This window comes from Ochotona curzoniae, unplaced genomic scaffold (genome assembly GCF_017591425.1).
Source record: "Ochotona curzoniae isolate NIBS_2020 unplaced genomic scaffold, NIBS_Ocur_1.0 contig_3520, whole genome shotgun sequence".
In the NCBI taxonomy this organism is placed as follows: Eukaryota; Metazoa; Chordata; class Mammalia; order Lagomorpha; family Ochotonidae; genus Ochotona; species Ochotona curzoniae.
In genome coordinates, this window is record NW_024465894.1 from 6,156,103 (window position 1) to 6,177,669 (window position 21,567).

Below are 21,567 nucleotides of genomic sequence, written 5' to 3' on the forward strand. Positions count from 1 at the left end.
TTGGGGGTGTCCAAGGCTCAGGGGCGGAAGTGCTTCTATGCACTCACAGCAGGTGGCGCCATTGCGCTGCACAGCAGCTCCCGGAGCCCAGCCTGCCAGGAAAGCTCTGTGTGTCCCCTTTTGATGGGACAGGGAATATTGACCAGTGGGGACCAGCCTGCGACTTGGAGGGTTGTTCCAATCAGATGGGGCTGCTGAAGTTCCTTCAGTTACCCTGAGGAGGACTTCAGTCCCTGAAAAACAGGTCTGCCAAGTCACTGGAAAGGGCCAGAGAGTGAATATTCTCAGCCCGGTGACTGTCAGCCCTTGTCCCAACCACCTGCTCTGCCCTGGGAGCCTGACCGAAGCCATGGACCACACAGAAACTGAAGCACAGGTCCTGCCCTGCTGAAACCTCCCTCACAGCGGGCACTCAGCTTGTGTTCCCTGTTGGGCAGAGTCCTTCCCGGTCACTGGATCCAGGAAGGGAGGCTGAGGCCCATGAGGGAGTAGACTCAAGAGCCGCCTCCAGTTCAGTGACCAGCACCCTTGGCCAGACACAGGTGTGGCAGCCGGCGTACCCCACGGGCTGCCTTCTCTGGGCCTGTGCCTACTTTGGGTTCTGTGAGCTCAGAAGCCAGGATCTGAGGTCACCACTGCTCCAGGGAGGGGAAGCGGGCCCCCACTGGCTCAGGTGGCTAAGAGCTCCCTACCCTCCTCCCCGGCACAGGGAGCAGGCGCTCCTGTCTGCAGTAATTACAGGGTGCAGAGCGGGGCCCTCGCCACATGCCTTGCACATGTTGGCTTCAATGACAACCCCTCACTTAGCAGCAATTACCAGCCAGGCCTCAAGGAGGCCTCTCCTCCCCCACCTGCCCGGCCTACCAGACCAGATCGCATTTACCCTGGGCTGTGAGCCCTAGAACTACCCATGCTGCCTGTAGCCCTTGCATCTTGGGGGGGGGGGGGTGCAGCGTTGCCATGGTGATTTGGTGCTTGCACAGGTGAGGGAAGCGAGGATGTGACTTGCCTCTCAGAGGCTGCAGTGTCTGTCTCCCCCCCCGCACAGCCTCCAGCTCCAGGGTCCCTGCAGGAGGGGGTGGGGTGGGGAGGCTGACCTTGCAGGTCCAGGTTTGGCGTGTTTACATGCCCACCACCTCTCCCAGGATCCTCCAGGGGAAGCAAGGTTAATGCCTGGAATGCAGGGACATGTGCAGGCAGGCAGAGGAGCGGGCTGGAGTTTGCCTGTGGGAGCGACCTGTGCCATCAAGCAGGACCCGGCATACCTTCCTCCCATCTGCTTCCCTTCACCACCTTGCTGGCTCAGGGGGACAGGCTCCATCGGCTTCGCCTCTGCTGTGAAAAACCCAAAAATCCCAGTGGGGGACTCCTCAGGTGGTCCTCATGGCAACTTGAGGCATCACAGGCCCCCAGCAGGCTGAGGCAGGTCCTTGGGCTGCAGTCTAGAGACCCTGGGCTGGACAGCGATCAGTGACTTGGAAACAGGCTCGTTTGTCCTTGGAGCCACTCTTGATGTTGAGACAGGGGACGAGGGAGCGGTACCCAGTGTTTCCTGGGCACCTGTGTGCGTTCACATGAGCTGTCTAACCCCAGCAACATGGCACAGGAGGGCTCAGTAGCCCGTGTCACAGATGTGGAGACCAGGTTCATAGAGCTCACAGCACCAATGGCAGGAGAGACGGCTGGGAATGCACCAGGCCTGGTTCCGCATCCCTCTGTGCCCCCGGGGATAGCTGTGTGGCCTTGAGCACCTCACTGGTCCCCATCAGCCTGTTTTCCTGCCTCTGAGAGGGGACCCCAGGCATCTCCTAATGAAGCTATTGGGAAGATGATACAAGATGGAGCCTGTAAAAGGGTTTGCACTTGGTCATGAGGTGTCAGTGGTGAGGGCATCCTACGGCAGGTGCAGTGACGACACAGGAGAGGCCAGCACCAGAGCCCCAGGCTTCCACAGTGCCCTCTCCTTGCCACGATTCCTGCATGTACAGGAGCTGCTTGGCGGAGCTGTCCCTCCACACGAGACTTCCCAGGAGCGGGGATCTTACAGGTCCCAGCTGCCAAGCACTTGGCCCTGAAAGAGGAGCTGTGCCCTGCTCCCGTGCCCTGCCTGCCTCCAACCTCCACCTGACGCCGCCTTCACCCCTGCTTTGTAATAATCGATGAGCTTGACCGTGTGCTCCTGGTTACTTAAAATCTCCCGGGCCACTCAGCCATTCCCCTGAAACAGACCCGCAGCTCCGGGGCCCACAGTATCCTGCTCGGGAAGAGCGGGCTGTCCTTTTTCCCAATGTCTCATGGCCAGCTCTACTGCAGGGGGTGACTGAGGGACCTGAGAGACCATGCATTGCGGTGCCTCCCATGTGCCCCTACCATGGGCCTTGCCCTGGGGACAGCTGTGGAAGGTACAGGGCTTTCTAAAAGGCTTTAATCGTTTATTCCTTCATTTGAAAGGCAGAACTAACAGAGAGAAGGGGAGATCTTCCAACTGCTACTTCTGTCCCAGCAGCCAGGGCACTTGCTGCACTCAATGCCTGTCCAGTCTGCCGGGTTCCACAGACTCAGCATTGGCAGTGAGCATGCAGGTTGCTTATCAGAAAGTGGTCCAGAGGAGGCGGGAGAAGGACACGGGCTGGGCGGGGCTTCCAGGCATTTGGCAGCCCAGGCCTCAGCTGACCCTGGGAGCAGCTCAGGGCCTGCAGTCTAGCTCTGAGTTGGGTGGGAGGTCCGGGCTTGCTTGTCCCCATGTGCCCCTGGAAGGAAATGTGACCAGACAAAGCAGTTTTCTTCAAAACCATGTCTCCCAAGAGGGCTTACCCTAGGTCAATCTTCCAGCTATGATTCTGGCTTCCGGGGATACCAAGTCCTTCCTTTCAGAGAGGACTTGTGGGCCACACAGCAGCATCCACCACTCTCAGTGCCCACAACCTGGGGCTGACCAGAGGGCCCTGAGGGGGAAGCAGCATCTAGCATGTATGTGTGTGCCTACAATGGCAAAAATGAAGGAAAGCCATTTCAACCAGACAAGCACCCAGGAGGCATTTGGTAAGTATGGAAGGACAGGTTCCGGTGCTAGGGTGCAGTGGCACAGCAAGCCAAGACCCTGCCTTCAATGCCTGCATTCCATATCAGGGTGCTGGTTGGAGTCCTGGCTGCTCCACTTCCAGTCCAGCTTCCTGCTAACGCACCTAGGAAAGGAGCAGAGGATGGCCCAAGTGCTTGGATCCTGCACCCATGTGGGAGATCGGGGTGAACTTCCAGACTTCTGGCTTCAGCCTGGCCCAGCCCTACTTATTGTTGCAGTCATTTAGAAAATGAACTGGTAAATTGAAGATTGTGTGTGTGTGGTGTCGTGTCTCTCTCTCTCAGTGTCACTCTGGCTTTCATAAATAAATAAATAAATCTTGAGGAAGCTACGCAAGGATGAGTAGATGGATATGGGTGATGGATGGATAGGCAGGAGAGTGGATAGATGAATGATGGATTAATGAATGGGTTGGAGAGGTTGGCTGGCTGGACGGTATGTGAATGGCTAATGGATGAATGAATGAGTGAATGATGGGTAATAGATGAATAAAGGATGGGTGACGGATGAGAGGTAAGTGAATGGCTGAATGAGCGACGGATAGATGGGTGGACAGATAGATGATGAGTGACGACCTGATGATGTCTGGAAATCAAGACGACATGGGTGGCACGGAAAAGGGAACCAGAAGTTCTCTCTCAGTCTGGATTGGATGGAGAACAAGGACGTCCTGGGAGAGCTTACCCCTTGGAATCAAGTCAGGTCTGCCAAGCAGACAAGAAGAGATGCAGGAAGGGCGCACCCAAGGCTCAGTGCGCTGAGGAATGTCCGCTGAGGAATGTCCGTGGGATTTGGGCTCTCACTGCTTGAGCGAGGTCACGGTGGCTGACTGGGGTGTGCACAGGGAAGAAGGGGCGGACCCCGTAGGGGTGTTCCAGTTGGGGAGGGGAGACGAGAGGGCCCTGGGAGAGGTCTGTGCACCTGAGGGGGCCATGTTTGTTTGCCAGTCTGGTCTCCTCAGTCCTGACCACAGTCCCTGGGTGGGGAGGAGGGCAAAGCATTGTTCCCAACAGCCCTCCCTTCCGTGGCTCACCGCCCTGCCCCTGTGCTGGCTGGAAAGTCTTGCTGTGCTCCTGGAATTAGGCCCCTCTGCTTGGCATGAGGCATAATGGCCCCCCACCCCCGTGCGGGGCACAGGGCTGGAGGGCTGGCCAGGTGGCATCCTGCTGACAATGTTTTGCTGGGGGAGGAATCCCCCACTGAGCCCTGGCCTCCCCACCCTGTTCCTGGGCTGCCCCATGAATTAAACATGCCCCCGTGGTTAACTCAGTAATGCTTTTATTAATAGTTAATTACTCAACACACACTGGGGATATGAGACTCACTCAGGCCTCGTAAATTAAGGCAGTGAACTCGTGAAGGAAGCCAATGGGAGTTCATTACCCCGGCCCCTTCTGCAACTGTACCTCTGGGCTTGCCATTTAGCAGTGCTAAATGAGAGGCACAGAAGGAAGGGGGAAAAAGGGGTGGGGACAGCATCACTGGCAGGCAGAGCCGGGAACTGGACTAGGAGCCAGGTCAGTGAGAGAACACTGCCTCTACGGGTTCCCCACAGGGCAAGGCCACCTGCCTGGCTAACCTGGGCTGGCCTCTCCCCATTGCGCTTCCTCCCCTGTTTTGTTTCTGAGACACAGAAGCCCCTCTGTGTGTCCCTGAGGGGGAAGTGCCAGCATCTGCTTTAACCTGCTGTGTGCAGGGCCCGTCCTCTCCTGGCCCCCAGACTCTACCTGCCAGATTCTACAAGTCCCGGGGCTAGCATGCAGGTTAAGCCACAGTTCGCAGCACTGGCATCCCATCATGGAATACCAACATTGAGTCTTGGTTTCTCCATTTCTGATCCAGCCTCCTATTCCGATCCAGCTCTCTGTTATTGCGTCTGGGGGGAGGGGCAGCAGAAGAAGTTTCAAGTACTAGGGTTCCTACCTCCCATGGGGGAGACCACTATGGAATTCCTAACTCCTGGCTTTGGTCTGGCCCAGCCCTGGCTGTCCCAGTCATTTGATAAGTGAACCCATGGCAGGTCTTTCTCTTGCTCTGCCTTTCAAATTAAAAAAAAAAAAAAAAAAAGAAAGAAAGAAAGAAAGAAAGAAAGAAAAAGGAAGCCCTCTAAGTGGCAGTTACTATAATTCACAGTCATGGGTCCCATTTTAGAGAGAAGCAACCACAGTATTCAACATTCTCTGACTCACTTAAGGACATACAGCCTAGAATTTCTCACGGCCAAACTCTACTGCTTCCCTCCCATAGAGGCAAAGTGGGGAGTCCAGTCCTTCCTCTAGACCAGCACTCGGGCCAAGTCCCAAGGCTCTGGAAAGGTCTGCCCTAATCTCCCCCAGCCCCAACCCCTGTCAAGAGCCTAGCGGGAAGGCATGGGATCAGATGAAGAAGCACAGGTTCCCTCTGGTCCCATTGCCAGCACTCTGACCCCACCCCCACCACACTGAGCCTCATCACAGCTGATCAATGGGCTCACGCAGACACCTGCCTGTGTGGCGGTCCCAAGGGTTTGTGTCTGAGGGCACCTGACAGCCAGGGTCCTCCTTTCCAAGCTCCCTGGGCCCGAGTCTTTGCCTGTGCATTGGGGATGACAGCCCTTCCTGGTTGGGTGACTGGAGTCCCCACCAGGACCATGGGCACCCACCTGCCTTGCAGGTGCAGAAAGGTGGCACAGGTGAACTGCTGGAGCACTTGGTCAAAGACCCCCCAAGGCAGAGATGGGCCAGAGCTTTTAGCGACTGAACGCTGCCCAGCCGGATAAGAGGATTGTGTGGCCTAGCAAGTGGTCTCAGGAACTTGGTGATTCCCATCCCACACCTACACCAGTCACCACCCATGGCGGCCTCGGCCTAGGCCCCTCAAAGTGCAGAGCCACGTGCAAGCAAGGAGTCCAGGGCAGGCGCTTGCAGGCTCGCTGGTCAGGGCGCACGAGGCGCGGAGGCGTGCAGCTAGGGGTTCATATATAATATGGAGCGTTGGATTTAAATGTCACTGCTGCAGGCGACTGACCCGGGCTCCCGCACAATGGGCCGCGAGGGGCGCCTCCGCCGCCTCTTCATCTTCCTGGCGGGAGCTGACCAAAGGGAGGGAGATTTGGTTTCTTAAAAAACTAAACAGTTGTTGAGCACTCTGGCGTTGCCTGGGCAACAGCCGTGGGGGCGAGAGAAGCATCTTATTGTTTAAAGTTATTCTTGCTCGATTTCAAAGGTCTGCTCTGAAAAGACCGCATCCTCCGAGCAGCCCGGCGGCTCCTCTCTGCCAGCCCAGCCGGGCGGTGATGGCTCCTGCCTGCCCTCAGCCGCCAGCCCAGCCTCCCAGCCTGAGGCTGTGCCAGGCACCAGGGCACAGGAAACAACTTCTGCCCAAGGTGTGTGCTTCTACCTGCAAGTCTGTCCAGCAGGGTGGCGACTGACCACACCCACACCAACCTTCCTAGCTATTCATTGGCTGCTTTCCCAACCACTCTGGCCTGGGCATTTGGAGACAGAAGGTTCAGTTCAGCACAGGATCCTAACCTGCGACCAGGAGTGAGCAGGTGTCTTGACCTTTGGTGTTCCGCGGTGGAGCCAGAGCCAGCCTGGGACACAACCCAAGTGTCTGGATGAGGTGGTCCCTGGGGGGCAGGATCTCTGAGGTCTTGTCAGGCAATGCCTCTGACCCTCTGGTCCTCTGGCCACACCACCTGGGAACTGTTCACTCCTGTCTTTCCCATGAGACTGTCAACTTCTTAACAGTAGGGCTATGTCTATTCATGTTTGTGTCCTTGTGCGCAAATTCTGAAAGTCCAAACGAGATGTACATGTATTTTTAATTAGAAAGTGTTTATATAGTGACTACACACACAATGCAACGATTCAAATGCTTCAAAAAGAATAGCTCCCTATACCTTCTGGGCCTGTTTTCCCTTCCATAGGGCCAGTCCCGAGTCCCTGCTTTCTGCTGTATCCTTCTAGAGACTCTTCTTACAAGAGGAGACTTTAGGAAGTTAGTGAGAAAATGGATTCAAAGATGTTTATTTAGGTGCACAATTTTTCAAAACCCATGCATAGTTTTGCCCATAATATGCATTTTCCATGAACTTTTGCCAAGACCAGTGTGCATGGATTTCACCAATTATTTGCACCAAAATGGGCTTCTTTTAATGCTGTTCTCCACAAGCTTTTTGAATTCCCCTCATATAGGTACAGAGGGGCATCAGATACAACTTGTTTTCATCACTGTAGCCCCTGTGTCTACCACAGGGCCAAGTGCAAAGTAGGTGCTCATTACAAGTTTGCTGGCTGGGTGGATATGCAGATGAGTGAATGGGTGAATGGAAGGATAGATAGTGGGGTGGCTAAAAGATGGATGGCTAGAGAGGGACAGATCACTTGGTGAGAGGGTGATGGATGGATAGATGGATGGATGAAGGATTAGTGGAAGAATGGATCAATGGATAGGTGGATGGACAAATGGAAAAATCACAGATGAATGATGGATGCATATATGGGTGGGCCAGTGACAACTTGGCTGGTGAGCCAGTGATGAATGGGTGAGTGGAACAGTGATAGATGGATTCATGGATGGATGGATGAAGGACAGATGAACAGGTGGATGGTGAAGGATGGTGGCTAAGTGCAGTTCTTGCTCTCAGCTGCCTTTTCTCACACATGTCTGCATTCTCCAACAAGGAGCTTCAGGGGACACATTGAGCCTGAGGGGGTCTATGCTACTCAGATGGAGCTGCCCATCAGCAGCTGAGCTGTGGCTATGTCAGCTTGAAGTTTTATTCTGCTGCGACAAATAAGACCGAGCTATGGTGGCTGACACTCATAAAGGATTGTTTACTCAAACTGAGAAACGCAGGTAGAAGCTTAGCTCTCAAGGGGATCAGGGTCAAAGATGCCCTTACTGTTTCCCTCAAGGGCAAGCGGCCCTTGACCAGCATGTCTGCCCTCCAGGGAGGGGAAAGAGGAGGAAGAAGAAATCAGCCTCCTGCGACCAGCCTGCCTCTGGATGCCCGCCTGGTGACTCTGGCCACCTCATTCCTAGACTTTGTGCTTCTCCATTACCCAGTGCTTGGTGCCCACTCTCTGCCCAGCAGACAAAGGGATGCTGCTGCTCAGCAAATCTGAGAGCATCGCACCTGCAGGTCGTCCTGGGTCCTGTCCACCTTGCCCTGTCCATCACCCTGCACCAGCCAACCCGGCCTCTTCTCTCTTTCCCACCCAGGAGCCCTGAGACTCGCTCTTCCCTCCTCCATGCTGATGGTCAATATCACTTCAACAGAGAGCCCTCTGAGACCATCACCAGGCCTCCCTGGGGCGCCCCTGTCCCAAATTCCAGAAGGAAACCCATGTGGGACCCAGACCCTTTGGCATCTGGTGCAGCCTCCAGCAATTTCCTAGGATTTGTTTTCCAATACACAGGAGAAAACACGTAGGTTCACAAAGGCAGCCAATTACATTGAGATACAGTTTTCAAAATATTTGCAAAACAAATGTGTGATATAGCACTATATGTGCTGCTTTATTAATACATTGAATAACAGGCTCAAGCGGCAACTCCATTAACCACCACAGTTTTGAAGCAACGATGGGTGTCAATGGTACTTTGAAATATCTCTAACCACCATAATGTGAGAGGAAATATCTGATTTCTGTTGGTGACAAAGTCGCAGGCATTGCTAATACTACTGTGACGCCATGCCAACATTCATAATGGAGGAGCAATGCTATATTTCAGTTAGAGGCTGGCAAAATGAAAACCTGATTTCTTCCCCCTCCATCTCACATCACTTACCCCCAAATCCTATCAACAGAAGCCTTGGTTAAGGGTGGGGATCTTCTAAGCTGGCTTCACCTGTTCATGTGTTAACTCGCCTCTTGTCAGACCCTCCCAGGAGCAGAACTTTTATTTATTCTGTTCTCTGCTGTATCTTCAGTTCTGAGAACACTACCAGGCACATAGGTGATCAACAACAAATTCTCAAAATACATGAACAAATAAGGGATGAGGCTGCCAAGAATGGGGAGGGGTTTGGAGCCAGGTGTGAGAGGCCTTGAATTCCATGCTCAGGAGCATGGCCGGGAGCCCTGGGGGATGGACTCATCCCAGCGGGGAAGCCGAGCTGACAGGTGCGATGGCTGGGGAGGACAGCTCTCTGCGGAGGTTCCGGCATAAACAGGTCCCCGCATCAATCCTGGATGACAGCAGCCGCTTCACTGCCTGCTCTCCTGCCCTCCTCCATGTTAAGCAGGGACCTTGGAGAAGCTGGGCCCACAGCCCCACCTCCACTCTGCAGGGCTTCCCAGGACAAGGACAGGGTCCACAGGGATGTGGGCCAGGACGAGGGCACAAGGCTCAGGGTGCCCGCTGGGGACAGCATCTCTGTGAGAAAGGACCCCGGGTGCCCAACCCTGTAGTCAAGGAGGAGGCCCTCTCTTCTTCCCTCCCTTCCTGATGAGCCAGGCATTCAGGGCCATGGATTTCACAGTGACCCAAGTTCCCCGGAGCCAGGTAGCTTCTGCAGGCAGCCCGGTATGTGCATAATTCCTGCTCTCGGTCTGGTGCTACGGGTCAGGTCCCCACTCCGACTTCCATCCCAATCTCTAACATGAGGGTGGTTCATTAGGGGTATATAATGGCGCTAAAGCAGCCAGCCTAGTACCAAGTACATGGCGGAGAAGCAGTGGCCCTGGTCATCATAAACATAAAGCAAGGGGCTAGCCCTGTGGCCTAGTGGGTTACCATCAGCACCCATAGGGGAGCACTGGTTAGAGTCCCCACTGCTGCACCTCCCATCCAGGTTCCTGAAAGATGACCCAAGCACTTGGTTCCCACACATGCTTTACTCAAGCCACACCTGCTAACCTTGGAATACACTAGGATAGAGAACATAGCATTTGGAGCCAGGTGAACTTGGGGTCAAGGCCGGCCTTCATGCCATTTGCACCTGCAGGGCTGCAGAGACATAACCCAGAGAGGGAAAATGACTTGCCCAGGTCACTCTGCATCCAGCCAAGGGCCCAGCTCTGCACACTGCTGGTTGATCCGTGGAGTGCTGTTCACACACCCATGGCTGGCTGGCCAGCCTGGGCTGCCAGACCCTATGGTGCCTTTGTGGAGGTTACAAAAAGATGCTGCCTTCTTTGGGGCCGTCAGTGGACTTCGTGCACGACACAACCTGTTCAATTGTACATACTGACCCCGCTGAGCCGCCCCTCCTCACGCCTTCTACCCTCAACCCCTGCCTATGAAGCTGCTCCCCTGCAGGTGCCAGGCTGAGGCTGGCATGGGCACAGCCCTGGTGTTGGGTTACACTTTTTGAGCCTCGAGGCAGCCACGGCCAAAGGTGCTGACTCAGCAGACTTTAATTTATCTCACAGGCCAGGGGTGTGTGTGAAGCAATTAGTGAAATAATGGTTATGCCGCACTAAAAATTATTTATAGAGTCACCGTGCACACAGCTGTGATTAAATTAGACAACTGGGTGGTGGGGGGTGGACCTTAACTGCCAGCAGAATCGGCCTCTTGGAGCCAGAGGAGGGGTGGGGGTCACGTGTCTCTGGTCCTCACACCCCCTGCAAGGCAGTTGAGCCACCCCCTGACTGGACGAGGAGAAGAAGGGGGCGTGGGGAGGGGCGAGATGGGACGTCCCAGTCCACTGAGCTGAAAGCAAACAGGCCACGGAGTCTTAGTCACCGCAGCCGTGATGCAGAGTGAGAGAGGCAGTTGGGCGAGTGAGAAAAGCTGTCCCTGAAGCCCCCATGGCTGCACAGTGACCCCAGCCGTGGCCCTCGGAGCCCAGGCCCCAGCTGGAAGCTGCGCCTAAGCCCACTCCGCTCATCTCACAGGTGACAAAATTAGGGTCAGACACTTCCTCTCTGCCATTACCCTGGCGGTTCTCAAGGGATCTTTAATCTAGCCCCAGGAATGGGGGTGGGATGAGGGGAGCCCTTTGCCCCCCTCCAGTCCTCAGTGTATCCCCCGAGAGTCAGGCTGTTAGACATTAGCTGCTACAGCAGAGAATAGGCATTTATTGAGTTCCTATTGCATACTCTGTTCTATAGTTATGGTTATTGTTGGTTATTCTGAAAGATTTATTTATGTGTTTGAAAGAGTTAGACAGGTGAAGAGACAGGGAGAGAGATCTTCCATCTGCTGGTTTACAATTCAGTGGATGAGAAGAGCCAGGCTGAAGCCAGGAGCAGGAGAGTCCTCCAGGTCTCCCATCTGGGTGCAGGGACCCCAAGCACTTGTGTGCTTTCCCAGGTACATCAGTAGAGAACTGGATGGGAAGTTGAATGAGTTACGGGCATTGTGCCACAGCTGGTCCTGGGGTGTTTGTTTGTTAAGGGTTGCAAACCCAGCTGCCTGCAGGTCCCCCGAAAGTAGCACCCCAAGAGGGATCCACTTGTGGTCTCTGGCCTGGACTCTGTCTCCTACCACAACACAGGCCGGAATTCAGGTCAACCTCATCCAGCAGATACAGTCCTGTGCCCAAAGGCCCCAGGCTACTGCGGAGTCCCCAGGTTCTCCAAGGAGCCCGAGGGGAGATGGCGGTTCCTGAACGTGCATTGCAGTGGGGTGTGGGGTCCTTGGCTGCTGGCTCCCAGTCTGCCCCGGCTCTACACTCACAGCCCTTTCAGGCCTTCATCTCTCCCCCTGCCTTTTCACAGAACACCACCCTGGGGGTTCAGAGAAGTGGGGCGACTGGACAGGACTGGACCTGGAGGCCAACCCCAGGGAGTTCAAGGCTCAAGGCCTCTCCCCAGCCTCCTCCTCTCCTCTCTCCCAGCATCTGCCTCTGGGACTCTGCCCCTCAGCTCTTCATTCCCTCCAGTCCCATGCTATTGTGCTATGCTACCAATAGAGGTTGCCCAGGGTTCTCCTGTCCGGGGATGGGGTGGATCCACCAGCCCCACCCATGTGGCTCCAGGGAGAAGGCAGAGGATTGCTGCATTACTCTAATGCCCCAACTGGCAGCTACTCCCCCCACCTCGGGAGCAACCTCCGACCACACCCCCATCTTGCCTCCACCCACTGCTCAGGGTGGCCCTCAGCCAGATCAGCACCTGCCTCCCAGCTCTCCTGGATGCACGGGTACCTGGGGCCCTCACCAGGCACCAATCTAGCCCGCAGCTGCCTTCAGCCACTTAGCATGCAGTCCCGGTCACGCGCGGGCTGCAGCAGCCAAATGAGATTAGCTAGCCTGCTAAAGCAAGTCCCCACTCACTGCTTCCACCCACAGCCTGCGCAGCCGCCAGCTGGGCTGTGGTGCCGCCCACAGCCAGGAGACTCCGCCTTGACCTCAGCGCTCCCGCCCTCTGCAGGGGCCGAGTGGGGCAGGTGCAAAGAAGATAGAAAGAGGGTCCTGCCCAGGGGTGGAACCCTGCCGCCTCCCCCCAACCCCGCGCTCCATTAGGCCTGTGAATGGGGAACTGGCAAGAAGACGGGTCCAGTTCAACCTCCCCAACCCTTGGCTCCAGGCCTATTGTAGCCCACTCTTAGGGGCCAAGAGCCCCAAGCAGGTTCTCCCTCCCAAGAGGCTAGAGATCCCTCTGATTCCTGGACTTCGTGCGCATTCTCTTAGAGGTGGGGGCACCTGTGTTCCTGTTGATGCTGTAGATGTGTTTCTGACAGCAGTCCAGGCTGGCCTGTCTTCTACTCAGCGTCTCTGTAACTGCTATGTTGCCTGTCTCCTCTCTCCCAGTACTCCAAAGCACCTGCTCTGCTAGCAGTAAACTGCTCAGGTACCCACCCCCTCTCTCCCACTGACTCCCCACCCTGCCCTGAACCACCCTGAGGCTTCATCCCTGACACCTTCTGTCTGCTGAGTGCAACCCCCTACTCACCATCCCAGGTGGATTCAGCTGGACGAGAATGGGACTGTCTGTCTGCAGCCCATGCTGAAAGGTAAGGCACCCAAGAAGCCTTGCCTAGCCCTTGTCTCCCACCCTGATGTTCCCTTTCTGCCCACACACAGCTTCCCTTGGCACTTGAGCTCTACACTTCTCCCTATGTGGACTAGCTGTGTAGTATCAACCTCTTTAAGCCTCACTTTCTCCACCTGCAAACTGGGGTCATCCCTCATCTCACCCCAACGGAGTGAACTACAGAGTGGCGGGAGGTGTTGCTCACAATCGGTGGCAGACCACAGTCTCCACTGGGTTTGCCATCTCCTTGCTCTCGGCCCCGGCTGACTCGCCTTGGAGGGGTCGCCTGGGGCAGGGGCAGCCCCTTCTGTGATGAATGGTCTCCGAGGAAGGGAGGCTCAGAATGCCAGACACAAGGGTGTGAGTGAGAAGCCAGTGAGTGAAGTGCCCTTGGCCTGAATCACCAGGGCCTGCTCTGTGGCTGGAATTACTGCCCTTCATGGCCTTCCCTTCTCTCTGGACAAGCCTAATGTCTGAGAGTCCTGTGGGGAGTGACAGGAAGTCAGAGGCAGGAAAGAAGCACGCAGAGAGGAAGCAGAGAGACTGGGACCAGGACTAGGAGTAGCAAGAAGGCCAGGGATAAGGCAGGCACAGGAAGACCTGAGGGATAAGCATTCAGCAAAGGGGCAAATGCCCCGTCCGCTGACCGCTCCCCATCATCGGCCGCTGCATGCAGTTGGTTGGATCCTCTCCTGTCTACCAGCCGTTCTGGCCCCTCTCCAGCCCCTACCTTGACACCTCTGCAGGGCTCAGGAAAGCAGCGACCCAGTGTCCAGGACACCATCATGGGCTAGAGCCCATGGGAAGCTTAGAAACAGCCCTAGGAGTTCCTGGTCAGAGATGGGCTGCAGGTGGCAGGAAATGGGCCTGGGCCCAGGGTTGGGGCAGCCAGCTGTGTGGTCAGGCGTACTCTTGCCACCTCAGCCAGGGCTGTGCAGGAGCTGGAAGGAAGCAGAGCAAGGTCTGGCCCACCTGCCCCCAGATGCCAGCTGGAAGCTCAGAGGGAGCTACAGACATACCTGGGGGAGGGATCCCCGCCATCCTCAGGCCTGGCAGAAAATCAGAAGCTAAAGGCTGCTGGTCCCTGCTTCTTGGCCCATCTCCATCAATGCCAGGGCAGCCTGACAATACTGCCTCCCTTCGGCCCTCAGCCCTCCCACCTCCCCTTCCAGGCATTCACCATCAAGGTCTAGCGCAGAGGCACAGGGAGCCTAGACCCAGAGGCTCCTGCAATGAGATCAGGCAGCCCATTCTCCATCCAGCCTGCCCTGGATACGTGTACACACACACACACACACACACACACACACACACACACACACAGGCACACAGAAGCACATGCATACACACATTGACTCACATGTACAGAGAGGAACATGCGCACACAGGCACACATACACACGTGGGGACACATAGAGGCACGCATGTACATGTACAGATGCACACATGTATATGAACACATAGATGCACACACAGATATACACACGTGTGCGCACGCACACACTTCTGGCTCATTCAGAATATGTGGCTGAACCTCAAGTTCACCTATTACCCTGAAACCTCTTATTTTAAAGGCAGGGAAACTGATGCCCAGGGAGGGAAAGGACCTACCCACAGTCCCGTGCCAGAGGAATCCCTTTCAGCCCTGGCAGGTCCTTCTGCCCAGGGAGACCTCGCCAAGGAACCCCACCAGCCACCAGTCTTTTCCCTGGAGGGTGGCATTCTGTGTTCTCCCAGCCTCCCCCTCACCTGTGGGATCACGACCTGGTCACTTGCAGGGCTCCAAAGTTAATAAATCAAGGTGACTTTGGGGACGAGAGTCAGTCTCTTTCTCGCAGTCCCTCCCATTTGCATAATCCTGGCTGGCAATATGATAATGATGTTTGTTAAAGACAGAGCACAATAAATTAATACCGTTAAGTTGTTGCTGCAAAATGCAAAGCAGGTAATTTACTGCCAGCGAGGACCGGAGCTTTAAACTGTAATGGATTAACTTTCCCCGCAGCAAATGTGTCCCCCGAGGGAGGAGGGGAGGCAGGGGCGAGGCGGGACTGGAGGGATGGGGGACTTGCCTGCTTTCCAGGGTCAGGCTTTGGGACAGGGGACCCAAGTGGCAACCTTAAGCCGGTGCCAGATATCAACACCTTCCCCGCTGTGCAGGAGGGGAAACTGAGGCTTGAGCATCCCAGGGAGCCATGAAAGGCAACGTGCAGCTAACCCACAGCTTCCTCAGTCTGGGGGTGACCAAGGAGAGCTCTGCTCCCCAGCCCAGACTCTAGAGGCCTTGGCCCTGGAGTCAGTCCCAGCCCCGGCCCTGGCTTCTCTGGACTCCACATCACAGCAAGCAGAAAGCTAGTTGGGATCATGGCTGTGGGATCAGAGTGGGTGCGGTGGGCTGGGAATGCGGGTCTGGCCCTGCTGGGAAGCCTTTCCAGCTCACCAGACATCCACTCTCAGCTGGGAGGGGCAGAGGTGGAGAAGAGAGGGAACACAAGCGTCAGCATGGGGAAGGTGGGTGGTCGACCAGATGAGGGTGGCAGTAGAAGGAACCCCAGAGGAAAGCAGGCAGCAACCGTGATGGGGCCCCTCCAGCGCAGCCCCCCATTAGGGCTCGGGCAGCTCTGCCGGTCCCCAGGAGGTTTGTTGTAGCTCAGGGCAGCCGGCAGGCGGGTCTTGGGGACCCCAGCAGAATTCTAATTTCCCATTTATCTCTCCAGCTTCTGCAGTGATATTAAAGGGGCGACACTCTGCAGTCAGCTCCCAGGCTAATTGGATTTGGGCTTCATCCCGCTCCTAGGGGAGGGGCGGGGGTGGAGGAGGTGGGGTTAGTCTGGAGTGGGGAGGAGCTGCTTGGGGACCTCAGCCAGGGCTGGCCACCAGTGGTCCCTGAGGCAGACACAGGGTCACAGCCCCAAGTGCCCTGTAACCCATCTCTGGACCTCCATGTCCTCCTGGGAGATAATGACAAGGATAACACGGATAACATGAGCAGCAACAATAGCAGTCACTGCCTTGAGCTGCTAGGCTCTGCTCCAAGAGCTGGGGAGGATGTGTCCCTCACCCTCCAGAGTAGTATTACTTGGTCCCTCTGCACTGATAAGTAAACTGAGGCACGGACATTAACTTGGTCAGGTCTACAGTGCCCCCCCCCCCAGTCCCAACTTTTAAAGCCCAGTTATATCCAAACAGCTCTCAGGGTGGGGAGATGGTGGCATATCCCAGGCCCATTTCACAGATGGGGTCCCTGAGCCTGAGCCACAGTTTCTTTTAGTTTTAGGATTCTTTCTCCCTCCCTGACCACGTTCCTACTCCAGGCTCCCGGACACATCTATGGCACTCACCTTATCCCTGCCTGTAAGAGGAGTTCCATTCACGTCGGCCGTGTTCCTGTGGGCAGTGCACGGTAGGAGGAAGAGCTTGCTCTGCTCTGTGAGTTTGAGATGCTCAGTGATGGAGAGTGGGAGCACAAAGCCTTTCGCCTTCCAGATGGGGAACTGAAACCTATGGCCAGAGCCAGCTAGTCGCGGAGCCCCCAGCTCCCCCGCCCCCGCCACATCCTCCCTAATCCATTCAGGGTGACCAGTTCTCCTTCTAGTCTCCTTTGCGCCCTGGGCATCCGCCTCTGTCTGCTCAGGCGTCCCTCCCTGCTGAGGCCAGCTGGATGGCTGACCTGGGGCAGCCCACTCAATGCAGCAGTTAGCAGGAAGCAGCTGGAGAAAATGCAGAGAAACCCCCTCTGGAGGCCACTCACTCTGTCCAAATGTTAATTTTGCTGGGGCCTTGATAAATCTTCCTGTCGTCTCCATCAGCTCGAGACATAGATTTCACCTTATTGAGATGTGACACTTCTGCCCTTTGGTACTGGCCATCCATTTCCGGCGGTGACCAGAGTGGAGCACCGTGAAGAACCAGGCCCTTTAATACCCCCTCGGCCACCCTGTGCCCCGCGGAAGCCCATCCAGAGCCTTCAGTCTGCTTCACATGTCATTGCAAGGACATGCCCCCTTAGCAAGGACATGCCCACCCACTCCCCTGACTGACTCTCACCTGCCCACACCTGCAACTTTGTCCGGAGACCTTTGTCGTGGGCCTTGGAGCCACTTACCTGCCCAGATGGGAGATTGGAGAGTCAGGAAATTAGCATCCAGCTCTTAACTAAGGGCTCTTTGGAGCTGGATGGACATAAACACGCCAGCTCCCTCCCCATTGCCAGAGGGCAGGGAGTGGAGAGGTGCCCATTCTTGGCCCCTCAGAACTGCTCCCCACCAGTGGGGCTGGGCTCCAGCTGCCCACAGGGGCAAGAGGCTTGAGAAGGCAGTGTGGCTCAGTGGTCTCCATCTCTTTCCCTCTGCCCAGGATGGTGTCACCTCCTTAGGAGGGCCACCCAGGTAAATGCCCTTGAATTCTCTTCCGGGAGCTCCCTCCATGGGAATACCACCCAGCAGTCATTTCAGAGGCCTGCAAAACGAAGTGTACTGTACCAGACAATGGGAATAAGACAAGAGGCACAATTTCAGGGACCGAGAGCTTCTTCCACATTCCCCAGACAGGTGCAGGGTCCCAAGGCTTTGTGTCACCCTCTACTGCTTTTCCAGACCACAAGCAGGGAGCTGGGTGGGAAGTGGAGCAACTGGGACACGAACTAGCACCCATAGGGGGTCCCGGTGGTTGCGAGGCGAGGATTTAGCCATTGAGCCATTGCACTGGCCCTAAGAGAGAGTTTTTAAATGAACAACAGACAGGAGTAGAAGCCGGTACTAAAGGCTCCGGATTCCTGAGCCTAAGGTGGTTAGGTGTTATTACTTGTTAAATACATGCTTATTCATTATTAAAACCTCCATTTGTAGTGTGGGTCTCACGCCACTGCTCATTAAGCCCTCGGCAGTGCTGGGATTCCTCCCAGATGCCTTATTTACAGCCATACTTGTGGAGGAAGGTGGCCAAATGCCAGACCCAGGGCCACCACATTCCTCTACCACATGGCCTCCCAGGACCACATTTCACCCCTTCCTCCTTGCCCCCAAGCCTGGACCTATAATTTTTCTTTCCTTTTTTTTTAAAAAATTAATTCATTTTTATTGAGAAGTCAGATATACAGAGAAGAGCAGAGATAGAGAGGAAGATCTTCCATCTGATGATTCACTCCCCAAGTGACAGCAAAGGCTGGTGCTGTGCCGATCCAAAGCCAGGAGCCAGGAACTTCCCCCAGATCTCCCACGCAGGTGCAGGGTCCCAAGGCTTAGGGCCGTCCTCAACTGCTTTCCCAGGCCACAAGCAGGGAGCTGGATGGGAGGTGGAGCTGCCAGGATTAGAACCGGCGTCCATATGGGATCCAGGCATGTTCAAGGCAAGGACTTTAGTCGCTAGGCCATGGCACCTGGCCCAGACCTATAATTTTTCAACCCCAACCCAAGAGTGGCCTCATAGCCAAACCACCCCTGCAGCCCAGACCTCAGTTTGCCCATCTCTGAAATGGGTGGTTTAGCACCAGTGATGTCAGTCCCACCAGGGTCGGGGCAGGAGGAGGTTTGGCACCTGCCATCTGCCCCGCTCCTGATGCTGATTTCACCAACCAAACTCCATGAAGGAGCATTTCTAAGGGACCCAAGACAAAAGTGATGCAAACTCAGAGTCCAGAACTCCATTTTTCGTTTGTTTCTATTACTTCTCAATAAGCAGGGGCCAGAGCACAGGGAGTGCATATTGCATGCTCGCTAGAAGCTCCATGGGCCTGCTCTCCTGGGGGCACTCTCCAGCCACATTCCAAGCAGACTCCTCTCCTGAGGCCCAGAAGCCCACGATGGTGGCAGAAGAATCTGCTCTTCGGGTGAAGTCCTCAGCCAGTCCACTGGCTGCTGCATACCACTCGACACTCTGCTGTGCTGACCCTCACCAACAGCCCCCTAGAGGGACCCCTACTTAGCCCCCACCCCCTGGACACTCAGCAGGTGCATCATGCATGCCTTCCTCATCTATCAATCCTGCTGGGGCACAGGGTGTGCCCAAGGGCACGGGTTAAGGGTCAGTCTCGGAGCTCCTGGCTGACTCCTGGCCGGCCAGGTCCCTCTCAGAGTCTCTCAGTAGCGTGGAACTTTTGGGATAAAACAAATAGGTTATAAATGAAAGATTGTGGTGCAGGGCCTAGACCCTGGGAAGCGATCCGGAAAGAGTCGCCACTTTTGTGATCTGAAAAACAGGGTTAATTGCATCCCCCTTAGGCTTCTCAGAAGGAATTAAACACAATACATCTGAGGGAGGCAAATGGCAAACCAGCAGGAGCTTATGAGTGACCGCACTGGGGTGAGAGTGGTTGGGGAAGAGACCTTCAGTGGGTCAGGAGCCCATTGGGGGCATCCTCGCCCCTGCTGCTGTGTCAGCTCCCACCTGGGGCCAGCCCTAGCTCAGCCCAGTCTTGGGGATGCCCATCAAGGGTGTGCGGGGGCGGGAACAGAGGGAGGCGCACAGGATCAATACTAAGCCAATCTCCTCCAAAATTACCCCGGCTCTGGCATCCAATCGTAAAGCAGATCACTCAGCACGCTGGGGAGACGTGAGAAATGCCGCAGATCTCAGTTTGGGATGTTCCGAGTGAGAGCAAGTGAGTCCCGGATTGTTTGCTGCAGCAAATAATTCATCCACTTTAAATTTCATTTTTTTCCCTTGCCAACTCCTTCCCTCCCCTTGCCGAGCGGCCTTTGCCATCAGCTTTCTCTCAAGTTGCTTTCCCATGGCATGCTTTCCAACATCTCTGAGCAGGGCACCCCCAAAGACAGTAAGAAGCTCATCACACACATGTGTTGAGCCTGTTAATGGCACAAATTGTCTTTCTCTGCTAATTAGTAAACCTGCCAAGGCAAACTTCTTTGTTAATGGAGCCAAGAACCACCATCCAGGCAGCCAAGGCCATTGGGGCAGACACAGGGAAAGGCAGCAGCCAGGCATGGCTCTGGCACCTGCTGAAGGACTCCATCTTCCATGCTGATGCTCGGAGGCACTGGGGTGTGGCCAGGGACTGGAGAGAAGAGACCAGGGAAAGAGATCTGGCCACAGCCACTTCCAGACCCCTAGTCCAAAGCCTGGATCCAATGCAAGGTTCAGTTCTGGGACCCAGGCTTACAAATGGTTAATGGTGGGTGCCTCTGTGGCCATTCTGATTACCGTTATCTGGATGTCGGACAGGTGGCCACATCCGACTCACCATGGGAGGTGCTGGGCATGCTAAGACAGACCAGACTCTGAACCGATCTCCAGGAACTCACAGGGAGGAAGGAGTAAGAAGAGCCGACACTTACTAAGCACTTGTCGGATGCCAGGCCCTGGGCTGACAACATAACTACGCAACCTGGCTGATTCTTCCCCACATCCCCTCCCCTCAGGCTGCTTTCTTGGCTTAGGTTACTTTTACTACTTTTTAGATTGTTTTGAAATTCATTTTTGGTAGCTATTCGTTTTATCTCCCCTTTTACAGATGAGTGAGCTGAGGCAGACAGAGATCAATGAACTTGTGTATGATCATAAACAGATGGAACCACCATGTGAACTTGAGCAGCCTAAAGTGTACCTGTTCACCACAGCCCTCCAGCAGAGAAGCAAAAGAGATGGTTTCCATTCAGCATGAACCACACTAGAAAAGGGGGTGTTCCAGGGGCTCTGCAGGTCTAGGAAATCAGAAGGCTTCTAGAAGGTGATGCTAAAAGTCTCAAGGGTTGTACAGAAGTTAGGAAAGTAGCAGGAAAGGTGGCATGGCAAAACGCGGAGGTGAGCCTGCAGAGCTCCAGCCCTCTTCCGCTCTGTATATCTGACTTTCCAATTAAAAAAAATAAAGCTGATTTTTTAAAAAAAGAGAAGAGACAGAGAAAGATCTTCCATCTGCTGGTTTACTCTCCAAATGGCCACAACGGCCAGAGCTGAGCCAATCCAAAACCAGAAGCCAGGACTTCTTCCAGGTCTCCCACATGGGTGCAGCGTCCTGAGGCTTTGGACCATCCTCAACTGCTTTCTCAGGACACAAGCAGGGAGTTGGATGGGAAGTGGAGCTGCTGGTACATGAACTGGTACCCATATGGGATCTTGGCACTTGTAGGCAGAGGATTAGCCAACTGAACCATCATGCTGACCTCTTCACTCAGACATACAATCCCTGTCTAAATCCTGTGTCATTGACAAGACATCCCGACCGCCATGGAGTATGACCACGACTGCCAGTGTGTGCCAGTAAGGCTGTGCCAGGGGTTCCATGTGGACAGTGCTCCTTTCTGGTGGGAAACAAGCGACTTCCTGTTGCCTGAGTTTCCTCAGGCTGGCTCAGCCTAGCTCTGCCTGACTGCCAGCCCTACCCCCTGGAATCCCCGGGTCTTGAGGGAACCAGCAGCTACAAGCAGGGCTTGGGGACAGGCAGCCAGTGTGTACCAGGTGGCCCAGTATGCAATTTCAGGATTCTGCTCCACTTCCGCGACCCCCTATCACATACAATCCTCACATCCTCATCCCTCACTCTGCACAGAAGGACCTGGATTGAGCTCCAAGTCCTTCTCTGCTGGTCTCTAGCAAGCTCCTCCCCTTGCCCTGCAG